We start from the raw sequence: 13,459 nt of genomic DNA, 5'->3' as shown, positions 1-13,459 counted from the left end.
AGCTGCTGCAGGACATGTCATTCCCAGGGCCCCGGAGGGAGCGGGGTGCTGAGGACGGACTCCAATAACGCAGCTGAGGACAGAATTTCATCTCCCTCTAAGCAATTCAGACTTCAAGCTCTCTGCTCCCAGTGTTGCACTTTGCAGTGATTAGGAGTAAACGCTTTTCCTCTCTGTTCATATTTCCCATCTTTACATGAGGTTTAGATAACAGAGTCATGCATTAAAATGTTAACAGCAAACAAGCTGGAAGAGAAACTTCCTCCCACGGCATGTGGTCTGACTGGGGGCTTCTTGCTATAAGATGCTGTGAATGCCAGAACTTTACAAGGGCTCAGAAGATGACTAGATAAATGCTAGGAAGAAAAAAAAATCCATCAAGAGCTATTAAGCACAAAGGCAACCCCTGTGCCACAGAAGGGAGGAAGCCAGGAGAGTTTTCTGGGGAAGCGTCCCTACAGGTTTGCCCTCTCCCTCCTGCCCTCTCCGTGACTCCTGCTCTTGGCCAGAATCAGAGCCCAGGACTGGGCTGCAGGGCCCTTGGTCTGACCAAGAAGACCTGTCTTCAGGCTTCCTCAGGAGCTGGAATCACACTGGAAGAGAAGTGTTTGGGATGGGGATCCATCGTGGAGCTGGACCGGGGAAGGCAAAGCATGTCACTTCAGAAAAAGCTTGTTGAAAAGGGGAGCAAGGGAGGCTGCAAGAGATTTGTCTTGTTTTCCGCAGCTGAGGCCGGCCCGTGGGAGCGCAAAGGCCTGAAACCTCTGGGGATGAGGAGGGAGGAGGGATGTGCCGTCATGCTCCCGGATTGGGTGCCAGCTGCTCACCACGGCTGGGCTTCAGCAGCAGTCGAAAGCACCTTGCCGCATTAACAATGATGTTTGGATTAACCCCAGGCTGTGGGATCAGCTGTCCAAGGAGTAACAACCTGAACTACATTTCATTCCTCCGCTGACTGCTCTTTAGGCTGGATGAAAACCCGTTCTAGTCCATTTCTTCCCGCTACAGCTGTTAGTCAAAATAATGTCCTTCCCTGAATCCCTCCTCTCCCGCTCCAGTTCATGCTCTCCTGCTTCCCAGCCTGCTGCCCTGCCCCACTGGTGACTCTCTCTGCGCCTGGGTGGGATGTGCAAATTCAACCCCCTTGTGATGCCTCTCCCTCTCTGCCCGCCCCACTGAGCCGTGAGCACGCTGCGTCCCCACGGTAGGTGCAGAGCGACTCACCCCTCTTTGGCAGCTTTGCTTTAATCTGCTTCACCCTCCCGGCTGGACGTGACACAGGGCTGGCGGCCGGCCGCTCTACCCCTGGGGCAGGGAGAACCCCGTCCTCGGCCCCCGTGGAGCCGGGGCTTCATCCCAGTGCCGAGCTGCCTGCTGGGGCAGTATTTCATGCTTGCCGGTGTCGGTTGATAAACCTTTGATTTTCACTTCTGGGAATAATAGCACAGTAATGAATTATATCCACAAGAATAACTGTAATAGTCATAAAACTGCAAATAGAAGAAAACTGTAAATCAGTCACCCCCTCGTAATGTGCTTACTTTGTCTGAATCACCCTCCCTGGGCAGATTATCAATTTTATTTGGCTTTTCCATCCTAAACTTTTATTAAGTGGGGTGCCTCATGCGTAAAGATACAGACCATGAGCCATATGTTCCGGGGATTTATCTGTTTATTTTGCCTGCCTTCCCTCGCTCGCCCTCCCTCCTGCCCGCCGTTCTCCGGACCTGCAGGCAGCTGACGTCTGGCCGTAAAAGACACATGTCCCCAGTGTCACTTTACCTTTATTATGCAAAAAAATAAATGCTGCCATGCTGCACAGTAATGAACATGACTTCCTTCGCGCTGTGCAGAATTACCCAGGCGCTGCAGCAGATTTCAGCTTCTGTGTAATTAAAATGGGAACTGATGAGCATGTACCCCCAGAGGAAGCCATGGGCTGGATCCTGGACCCCGGCGCATCCTGGGCTGCCGGTACGAAGCTGCCGCTGCCCCATCCAATGGCACAGCCCAGGGTAGAGGGGAGGGAGGGGGCAGCGGGGACACCCCGAGGGGCACGGGCTGGCACGGCTCTTCCCCGGCGCTCGGGTAGGCTGGAGCAGCGCCAGGGCTGCTGCAGCACCGGGGCTGGGGCACAGCTGGGTTGGGAGCGGGGACATGACGGTGACACTTTATCCGGGCTTTGCTGGGACTGAGCACAGATGGAGAATGTGGTTTTGGATACAGACCTGCTGCACAAAGTGCTACCAGGTGTCTTTCGTACAGTTTTTGATGTGTTTTTCCTGGGCCTGCAGAAAAGAGGGAGTTTTTAAAGATTTTCTGGGCCTAGCAGGATAGGGAAATAACGTGGTAACTTTTAGCAAAAAAAGGTCCCCTTCTTTTCTCATTTCTATCAAAGTATTATATCAAAAAAGGCCTTTGCATTTCTCTCACTACTGATTCCCCTGTGTTTTCTAACAGCTGAAATCTGCTGGTTTCAGATGGGTTAAACTGGTGTAAAACTGGAATGGGAGCAATGGTGGATCAGGCTGCAAAAGGCGTTGTGCAGCCAAGGTAGCCAAGGGAAAAGGTACAAATTACACTCAGCAAAACACAGCTGCCGGGTTCAATGATCTTTGCAAAGCTGAGCAGCAAGCTGGGGTGGAGTTCGCTTCAGCCGCACGTCAGCTTGCCAGGGCTGGCCTGGTATTTTATTTGGCTTTTGGAAACACAGGCTGCAATTTGCCATTGTAACACGTCAGGGAAAAAGAGAAAACCCACAGAACGGGTTATTTACGAGAAGCTTCTCTTAGAAATTTCCATCTGTGATCTGAAATTACCAAGTAATGCAGAAACGCAGAGCTGTTGCTCCAAATACTCCTGTCAAGGGTACTTCTGCCACCGCTTGTCGTGTGAGTTCAGCCTCCTTCCCCGGGCACTGCCACCGCCACCTCCCCGGCTCCGGCCGCGGCTGCTCCCGCCCGGCTGCCGCGAGGGTCTCTGGGCTCACGCGGGGGAAATCCCTCATTCGGGGCCCTCGGGAGGGGAAAGAGGTGTCTCTGGCGTGGGAGCGGCAGCCCGACCCCCTCACCCAATGGAGGCTGGCCGGTTTGGGGGCACCCGCCGTGCCGTGCAGCTGTAAGAGGTGACCAAAGCAAGAGCTCAGGCAGTTTTCATGCCCGTGAAGCTTTTCTTTGAGTCCGAAATCCAGATTTCGTGAGTAAATGAAAATCCAGGTTTTGTGAGTCAATGAAAATCATTTCAGTGAGTTAATCACAGCTAGTGGAGCTGAGCCTTTCTCCACCCTTTGAGGGTGGAGGCTTCTCCACAAGCTCAGCTACATCTGCCCAGCCAAGGGATGGCTGGAGGTGAGCCCTGTCTGCTCTCCCACGGGCTGCTGGAGAGAGTCTGGCTTTTCTGGGGCTCCTGTTTGGCCTGATCTGAGGAAAACCAGCAAGCTACCAGGCGGGCTTGGGCTTCCAGCTCCGCGGCAAGGCACAAGCTGCCGCTGACTTAGGCAGAGCTGGAAAACAGACAAAAACGAGCTGCAGAGGTGACTTAGATGGGGTGTGGGTGGCGGACATGGAGAGCGTGCAGCTATTTCGGTGAATCATGTAGGTGCTTCACACAACGTGCGTGGCCTGATCCTGCACGGATTCAACCAGAGCGGGGCATTGGGGGAATAAGCAGCTCTTGGGGCAGCGAGCAGGGAGAGCCCCTGCAGCCAGCACTGGGATGGCCAGGCGTGGGGTGGTCCCCGGTAATCTCCCCTGGTGACTGGGGGGGCAAAGGGGTGCACTGCACAGCTCGGCACCCCCGTCTCGGCATAGGCTTTCCCTGCCCTGTGGGAGTCCAGCCTGGATTACTTCGGGGAGATGGTTTGGCCCAGCAAGCCCTCACGTGAGCTTGCTGACCACTGTCACCTCATGGGGTCAGCGTGGGGAGCCCATTGTGCGAATGCCGGGGCGGAGGGGACCCCGAGACCTATGGCCACGTGAAGGTGTGACACCTTCGGGACCTTGGTAAACACAAATCAGAGGCTGCAACAGGGATCAATCCCTGCTGGGGTTTAGACCTTAGAACTGGCTTTTGTGCTGGAGTCAGCACGACCACCTCTGTTCATGCTTCAACACCACCCCATGCTCAAAAGAGTGGGGCAGGCCTTGCTGACCTTCAGATTTATTGCAGACTCCAGGCATGGCTCAGGCATTGGGTTGGCACCGGCGCTGGGATGGGCCAGGGAAGGCTTCCTTGGCCAGGGAGCAATGGCCAATGTCATACTGCTGCCCCTTGAAAGGCTGAGGGATCCTGGGGAAATATCCACAGCCTGGAGGACCTGGATTTACCATGCTGGATCACAGCTCCATGCTCCCCTGTGCTCCTCAAGCGGCCCCAGGCAAGAGGACTCCAGCGGGAAGGTGTGACCAGCACTGCTGTCCTGCACTGGGACGCGAGCGTCTGAACCCAGTGCTGCAGCAAACAAAAGCAAATGCACTGACTTGAAAAGTGTCTCCAAACATTGCCCACCCACTGATTGCTCCAAGAGGAGCACCTTTGATCACAGCTTCTTCTTCTGCAAGTTGAAGCAATAGGAAAGCCCATGTCAAGCTTTTAATTTCTGGCATCAAAACATCTTGCTGAGTTGGAGAAATGCACCTGTTTCCTGAATGTCCACCCCTGGGCAGACCCTGCGGGAGCTCTGACTGTCGCGTTTGCTCCTCCTCTCACACCAGTCAGTGGTAGGAGAGAGCTTTCAAGCCAAGCACCCTTATCACCTTCACCAGGAAAATGAAGCGAGGGCTTAGCAGGCTCTGGTAGCCCTGCAGCGGCAGGGAGCCTCGGCTCTGAGCCCCAGCCCTGGGTGTGACAGAACTGCTATTACCTGGGGCTTCAACCATGACCCTCCTTTTTGGTGTGCATAGAAAACGCACAGGGGTCCCGGGGGCTGTGGGACAGAAGCAAACAAAGCTCGTGTGGGATACCTGAGGGGGTGTATAACTTGCCCTTTATTTCTCCAAGGAAGGCTGAGAGAGCAGCTTGGTGTTTGTGCTGTAGCTCAGCTCTGTGAGCTGGAGAAGAGTTGTGCTTAGAAGAAGGGGAAAAAAAAACTCTTATAGAAATTGGATTTTAAAGACAAGTCCGAAGTTCAAAAGTAGCTGCAATTTTAACATAACTCTGCTCTTTGCAGCCAATTAGCAAGGCTGCGAAAGCAGCAGGAGCGTCTTGTGTTTTGACAGCGTTAAAAAGGCACTGAAACTAAACAGTGTGGATTGAACACACCACCCATGCAAGCTGTCACTCCAGCACGAGCTACCCATTGCTGAGCTGATCTGCTGGCGGCCTTCAGCAGCATGACAGATCCCAGGAACCGGGCACCAGCGAGGCAGAGCAGAGCGATGGTGGGATCCCAGCCCGCCTGCCAGGCCACGGGCATCCCTTCCCTGCCCAGCTGGGGTCGTGCCAGCAGAAGAAAACATCACATTTTTGGCAGACTGCAGCCAGAGCAGTTCTGTATGCAGGAGTATGAGATTATAGCATGCGGTCCTCTCTTTTTCTCCTTGGAGTGAAGGTTTTCCAGCTCACAGGGACTGTGGGGTGAAAGTGCCTTAGCTGTGAAATGTTTTTTCCCATGGACTATGCAGAGAGGGTAGGAGGGAGATGGCGGTGAGCAGGACAACACAGGAGCCAGGAGGGATTAGAGGCAGGATGAGAGAGGTGGTAGGATGTGCTGGGGTGAGAGTACTTCTCCCTGCCCTTTTCTTACCCTCTCCCCAAAACTCCCACTGGCCACCACTGGAGTCAGGGTGCAGGGCAGGGTGCTGTGGCCTGGTGCAGCACAGGATGTCCCTGTGCAGGCTGCGACACGCGACACACTGAGCTAATGCTTTCTTGGCTCTAATCAGGATTTTCTTGTCCTCCAAGGACTCTGGCCAGACTTTGGTAGACCTGAATGGCAAAAGTGATAGGAGATGGTTAAAATGTGAAGCAGGAGCCCCTGAAATTCAACAGCACTTAGAGCCTTGGGCTGGGCTGGGCTGGGCTGGGCTGGGCTGGAGAGAGGGCAGTGCAGCTGGGATGTTCTGGCTCCCTGGCTCTGCTCCATTAAACAGACAAGTTTGCGGCTGTTTTCTTTCCCAGCAGAGTGAACGGATGGGTTTGCTCCCAAATTCATGTAGCAGACTTGTTCTTCAGAGACTCAGAGGCTGCCCTGGCCCTGTCTTGCACAACAGCCAGGGCGCAGCTGAGCAAGGAGAGAGGAGGGAGGGGAGACGCTTGCTCCAGAGAGGCTTAGCACATCCCACCCCTGGAGAGAGGCTTCCCTGTGGGCCAGGGAGGGGGATGCTCGTGCTCCTGGTCCTGCTGCCTTTATGCTGTTTTCTACTGGAGGCGAATGAATAGGCCCTTAGACAGTTCCCCCACGGTCTCTGAAATGCTGAGACTCTTGGTGAGATGGATTTTGTTCTCTCCCTTGACTAATGAGCAGAAAGGTCTCCATGTCCAGTATCTGCGGCTCCCCCCCCCCCCCCCCCCCCAATTCCCTCTGTTCATATCAAGGGCCTTTTGGTGCAATTTCCTCATGGTTTCCTGATGAGAAGAGGCTGACCTGGTACTCATCAGCTCAATCGAAATTTTGTGCAGGTAGGCCACCAGAAACACTCCCACCTAGGAACAAATGCGGTACAAGTCCAACCTTCACTAGACACCAGAGAATCTGCACAAACCCCAGTGCCCAGGGCTGACGGCTATGAAACGAGGCCCCGTGAGGCCCCTGCTTGTGCTAGTCCTTGTTACGCTGCGGCTCCCTGTCCGCTGGGGACACACCCGGGCCGCTGTCCCTTCTCACTCCATCCCAATGGCACGGGCAGGGCTCCCAGGAGAAACGCTGGAGCCCCGCGGGCCCCGTCCCCGCGTGCGGAGCTGCGCGGAGGCAGATGCCTGCACACGCGCACGGGCCGATTCCCGGCTGATACAGCCGCAGCTGTGAACTAAGGTGGTGCAAACGTAGGGCCTGCCCTAACAGCTCCTTGGTGTGCTGCAGCCCCTGCAGTCATCCCTCCGCTCCCTGCTCCCTCATCAGACTAATGAGGAGCCGCAGCGCAGGCAGCTCGCCTCCATCTGCGCGTGAGCGAGAGGCGAGGGGGCGGCGGGGGAAGGCAGGCGGGGGGATGCTCGCGGTGACTCACGGCCCAGCTCTAGGCTGTAGGAGAGTGTGTCTGTTTTGGAGGTGAGCGCTGGAAACCAGCTCCCTCCCGCCCTTCCCCTCCCCAAGCCAAAAAAAGCTGTGACAGCTTGATTTAGCGCTGGATAATGAGGCAATTGTGAGGAGGATGGGTGCAGCGGGAGCCCGCGCTTGCCAAATCATTTGGCTTAATTGATCAAATATTTTTATGCATCGTTTATTCCTTTAAGGCGACCATAAGCCCCATCTCCCGCAGCACCGAAATGAAAAGAGCAGCGCTGGAACTCACCCAGGCCGAGCCCCGGCGCAGTGGCGGCCACGGTGGGCATCCTCGCTGCCCGTGGAGCCACCGGCCACCTGTGCTGGCCGGCCAAGTGGCGTTGAGGGAAGGTGGCCGCTGCTGCCCTGCGCGATTGCACCTCAGTGTTTGATGGGCGAGCAGAGCCAACCTCTCCCGGGCTCTGCAGGGAGTGATGCTGGCAACGCCGCCTTGCAGGGCCGGGGCTCAAGCCTGGGCTGGAGCGAGGGTGCAGGCACGTGCGCGTGCCATGCAGGCTGTGATCGCCCTCCCCTGCCACCTGCCTCGGCCCCGCTGCATCCCCGAGCGAGCACCGGCCATGTGCTGTGCGGTGGCCACGGGGCTGCAGCAACGCCAGCGTCCCTGCTGCACGCGGCGTGGAGGGAAATACCTAGCTAGCCAGGCTGGACCGATAAGTAATTGCTCGGAAGCATTTCCTCTGGGTAATTAAGTCGCTGTAATCACTAAAGCCCTCAGTCAAAGCCGCATCTTTTAATCTACAAAGAAAGAAGGACAAATCAGATCCTCCTTCATCGGCTTTTGTCTCCTGCCCCTCTCCTGCAGGGAGCCCCGTCGCAACGGAGAGGCCCCTTCCCAGGCGGCCCTGCGTGGCCCGGGGCTGCAGGCACCCGGCGGGGCCCAGAGAGGCTGAGGCAGGCACGCCTGGCACGGCGTTAATCTCGCCCTGATCACAGGGCTGCAGCTGAACTTCATGCTAACTTCATGCTAACTTCATGCTCCGGGGCCGGGAGTGCAGGTGTGCTTGGCTAACACGGGCCAGGTGAGGACATGGGCCTGGGACGGGTCTGACCAGGTCCCCCCTCGCAGGAGGACATCTCTGAGTAGGGGCACAGGTGCAGCTCCACGTGGACTTGCTGCACCGCCACGTTGCTTGCCCACTGCATGCTGTGGCTCCTGGACAGCAGAAGGAGCTGAGAAAACACCTCTCTCTGCCTGTCCTCCTCTTAATCTTCTTAATGCGTCTCCCTCGGATGTCAACGTGCACCAGGTGCCAGCTTCAGTTCACTGACAACCCCCACGAAGCGCCCCTGCCAGCCACGCAACCCCTCCTCGCCTGCCTTCAGGCTGGGGGCTTGGGGAGCCCAGGGAGCAGCTGCCACTCCCCTTGGCCGCCGAGACCACCGGAGACCACCACGGGCTGCAGCCTGCCCGTGCCCGGGAGTGCCGGGCTGCTCCCTGTGCTCAAAGCAAGAGCTGCCTCTAGCGGCAACTGAGCTGCCTCGGGCCTCCTGTGGGGTTGCTCCCAGCTCCAGCCGGGCTGCTGCCACACCGAGAAGCAGAAGAGCAGGGCCCCATGGCATCCCTTCCCCACAGCATCCCTTCCCCATGGCATCCCTTCTTCACAGCACCACTTCCCCACAGCATCCCTTCCCCATGGCATCCCTTCTTCACAGCATCCCTTCCCCATGGCATCCCTTCCCCACGGCATCCCTTCTTCACAGCACCACTTCCCCACGGCATCCCTTCCCCATGGCATCCCTTCTTCACAGCATCCCTTCCCCATGGCATCCCTTCCCCACGGCATCTCTTCCTCATGGAATCCCTTCGCACCACCTGCATCCCCCTTCTCCGGCCATGTTTGGCTGGTCCCTGGCGTGCAATTGCCCCTTCTGCCAACCTCCAGCCCAAACCCTGGCTCTGATCTCCTCTGTGTGTCATTGCTGTTTGGATTCAGCCTGGCACTTACAAAGCCTGACCGAGGGTTTCCGTTAAACAAACTGCCCTTGGGCTGCCGAGACGAGAGCAGCAGCCAATGTGCCCTGCACTTTGCTGCATCCCTTCAAGGACATCTGCATCGGAGGCAAAGTGCTGGTTCTCACAGGCAGGGAGAGATCAGCAGGGCTGTTTGGCAAACGATCGGAAACGTATACCAGATGTGGGCTTCATTCTGGGGTGGCTTCACTGGTGTACAGGAAAGTCGGGGGACCACAGAGAACTGACCTGTCCCAGTAGCCCTGTGGCCAGTACAGTGCACACTCAGGAACGTATACAGCTGTCAGCTCTGTGCAGTCCCCTCACACCCTGGCTGCGTCCTGCTCTGCCCCTAAGGTTACCTTCCCTGACCTGGGACCTCTTTATACCAACATGTGAGAACAGGGGAAGGACCAAAGCGACCGTGCAGCAATAAAAGCAGGAACATAATCTCCTACCTCCCGTTTTTTCATCCTGAAATACTCTCTGATGCACTTCAGACAAACACAGCCGATGGCAGTGTGAGTCCCTCATGTCCTCTCTGGGAGTCCCATGGTGGATTTTGAGAGAATGAGTAAACCCCTCATCTCTAGCTGTGAGGAGCCCAGGCTAGGTGAGCTCCACCAGCACCCAATGAAAGCAGAGGTCTCTTCTCCGAGATGCAGCTGGTGCTCTGTGCTTCTTCCCACTTTATTCAGAGCAGTTCTAGTGACAAGAGTTTTCCTTGATCACCCACACAGGGGTGCTTCTCTATACTCCTGTGCTCCTGGGGCAAGGAACTAGACTGTGAAGCTTCAGAGGAAAGCTGGAAATCCTGAGAACATCTAAGATGAAACTCAGGGAGGAAGACAACAGGATGTAAGTGTACAGAGAGCTGGGGCTGAGACTCCTAGATCAAATTCACAGGAGAAAGACAGCTCAGTAAAGCACTCTCATATACAGCTAGCCTGTGCTGCTTGCTGCCAGTTGAGGAGGACACTGTGGTCGAAGCATGTCAGGAGAATTGCTGTTCCTTGTGACCACTAATGGTATTTGCAGCTCTGCATTTAAAGATGATGATAAAGGTAATCAAACTGTCAGGAACAAAGACAGATGAGGAGCTTGCTGGAGCTAGCAAGGGATTCCCTACTTTTAGGTAACAGTTGTGATTTACTTTTCATTTGCACCTATGGACTCAGAGCAAGGAGAAGGGCTGCAGTACTTTACAAAAGCACTCTACGGAGGAGTACAAAGGACACTGAATTTACCTGCACTTGAGCTTATAGACCACTTTATGCCTTTTTTAGACCTTGCCATGAAATACCATGAGGGTCATGTTTCCCAGAAAATAAGCAGAATTCACTGATGAGCTAAACAACTAACAGCATTACTTTTTGCAGCCAGATGTGTCCTAACAAACAGCTACCTCCATTTCCCTTCCATGCAAAGCTTTGACAAGATCCTGACAAGAGCCAGCACTGCAGTCCTTGTGATCTATCCAAGCTGTGAAGCACATTATGCTTTCAGAGGTACGGGCTAGAAAACAGCGGTGGAGACAGAGAAAAGGGAGGTGTGTGGAAGGACTACCCAGCTGCACAGCCGTTGACCTTGACCTGACAGCAAGCCACAGCATGGACCTTTGATGGCTGTGGATCCCTAGCTGTAAATTGGAGACTGAAGTACACAGCCCTCCCTTACTGTTCTTCCTTGCTTCTTTCTTCTGTTTTCAGACATTGTCTCTTTTATCATATCTTACCTTTGTATATCATCACATAGACAGGAGGGACAGTCAATGGCCTTACTTTCTTGGCAAAATAGTCATTCAACACAGTTCTGCGCCTTTGCTGATACTGTCTCCATGCAACCTGTGTTTCAAGGATCATATTTGCTTTATTTCATTGGGTTAAAAAAACACTAAGAAAACAGCCTTACTAAGAAGAGTTCTAGCAGTTAATTAGCTTTAACATTGAAAGGGCCACTGCCCAGCAGCTAAAAATCATCATGTTTGAATGGTGAATTAAGTCAGCCAACCAATAAATCTGAGCAGCAAAACAGTCCCTTTAGCTCAGAGGAGTTCTCTTTCCTCAAAATACTGATAAATGGCTTTTTCTGAGCGCCCACAAGGTCATCAAATTAATAAAGCATTTCAAGTAATGTATGGAACTGAACTGACACCCTGCTGCAAGAGATTTGTTGTTGAAACAGCTCTCAAGTAATGGGGTGTGAGGCATATAGGATTTCTAAAATAAACCCGTCTTCTAATCTAGGACAGTTGTCCAAACTCCTTCATGTCTGTTCTTGTCCACTGTCCTCCTGCCTCCTCATTACTCTGGAGAGTTAAGCTCAGAGAAAAACTCACAAAAGAAAAAAAAGGAAGAAAAATGAAAATTTTGGATTTTCCCATTGGCTAGGCAAGAAGCTGAGAATATTTACAATGAGAAAATTTAAGCGACAGCACCATGGACTGAAAATAAGTGAAGTGCTAAAAAGCCCTTGAGATGACAGTGGGACATTCTCAAGTCCTTTGCAGGGAGTGTTTTCCACTCCCTAGGACATACATGTATGAAGCTATTGCAAGAGAAACGCTGCACCCAACACACTGGAAGGAGTTACTAGCTTTACATGCATAGGGACTGAGATTATTAGCTGCCAGCACTAATGGCAGGGACATTTGCATGACCCAGAACAGTTAGACAGCAACAAGGGCCAAAGCAAAAGAAGCAGCACTCAAACAATTCCTGATGTTTTCTGGATGCAAAAACTGTAACAAAAGGAGCAAAGACTCAGACATGGGAAGAGACTTCTGCTCCATCATATTACCAGAGAAATAACTAAAGTCACTCTTCTCCTTAGGCACTGGATATCACCCTAGAATATTGCTGGGCTCACCCCTGTTTTCTAGAAGCAGTTTTAATGAGCAGCTTTTCCTGATGACCTAAACAAGTTTGATGGGAGAAGGGCATTAAATAAACAAAAGGAGTTTGACTTTCAGTTAAATTCTGCAGGCTTGGTCCGGACACAGAATGAGACACTAGTCAGTCGCTATAGGCACAGAAAGCCAAATATAGCAACAAGTTTATGTAACCATCCAATTCCTTCCCTGTGTGTCTGGGGTAGCCCTGATTTGGGCTGTGGATGTAGGAGGCATGGATAGGACAAGATGGGTGATGAATTTAGAGTACTGTAAGAGATGCTTGGGGGCAGATATTAGGACAATCTTTCCAGTTGTCAGGATAGTTTAACATTGGAACAGATTGTCTGGGAGATTAGACATTTCTGTCACTGCCAGCTTCTACGAAACAGGACAGACATCTGTCAGGGTGGCAGAGAGCATGTCCCAGGTGGCCTCTAATACTCCCTTCTAACCCACAGTTGTTGACTGTGCCCTGGTCTTTACTGGAAGGGAAAGTAGCAAGGGACACAAGTTTCACTTCTATCTCTTGCAGATGGCCCATAACAGGCCTGACATCAGAGGCAGAGAGATGGAAAAATGCAAAGGGAACATCAGTTAGCTATCTCCAACTAAATTTACAGGAAGCCTGCGTGGCCCCATCAGATGTGTGGCCTCTCCCACCATACATGTGGCTAACAGTTTGAAAATTAGAGAGCTGAAAGATCTTAAACTGTAGGCTGAAGAATATGACCCCTCACTTGGCACTTAAATGGCAGTCTGCAGGCTTATATTACACTTGAAACAATTTAACATGAAATATATATTTAATAATATGGTAGCATGAAGAGGCACTGAATAGGACAAAAGTCAACAAAGAGCAACAGCCTCTACAGTATTGTATCCACTGGGTACCTTTCTTCATGAAATCCTAGTCTAGGTTTCATTTGCCTTTGATTTACTTAGAGTATAAGCCTCTTGAGAGAGTCTCCAGTACATTTACACACCACAGTGCTCTGGCCTCTAAGCGCTATCACAATGCAGTGATAATAATTACAGTGATGCTGGCTTCTGTACACGTCTGTGTTGTGGACAGCTGATCTCCAAAGGGATGTGTTCATCATTCCTCAAGCTCCTGATAACGGCTGACGCATAAACCTGGCAACACACATGCAACAATGATGCCAGCCTCTTCGCAGACTCATTGACAGGCAGCAGAAACCCCGGATACCGTATGGAACATCTAGGCAGATGGATGGACATATGTATAATCTGTGTGCATCTCTGCTGATGTAAATGTCCCAATGCAAGCATTAACACTCAAGTATATGGTTTGCATTTGGGGCACTAGAGAATTTTTCTCCCATAAAATAAATAAAGTACATACTGAGCATCTTGGGATAAGTATAAGGCCATTCTA

This window comes from Dromaius novaehollandiae, chromosome 15 (genome assembly GCF_036370855.1).
Source record: "Dromaius novaehollandiae isolate bDroNov1 chromosome 15, bDroNov1.hap1, whole genome shotgun sequence".
NCBI classification, from domain to species: domain Eukaryota; kingdom Metazoa; phylum Chordata; class Aves; order Casuariiformes; family Dromaiidae; genus Dromaius; species Dromaius novaehollandiae.
This window is presented reverse-complemented; position numbering follows the sequence as displayed.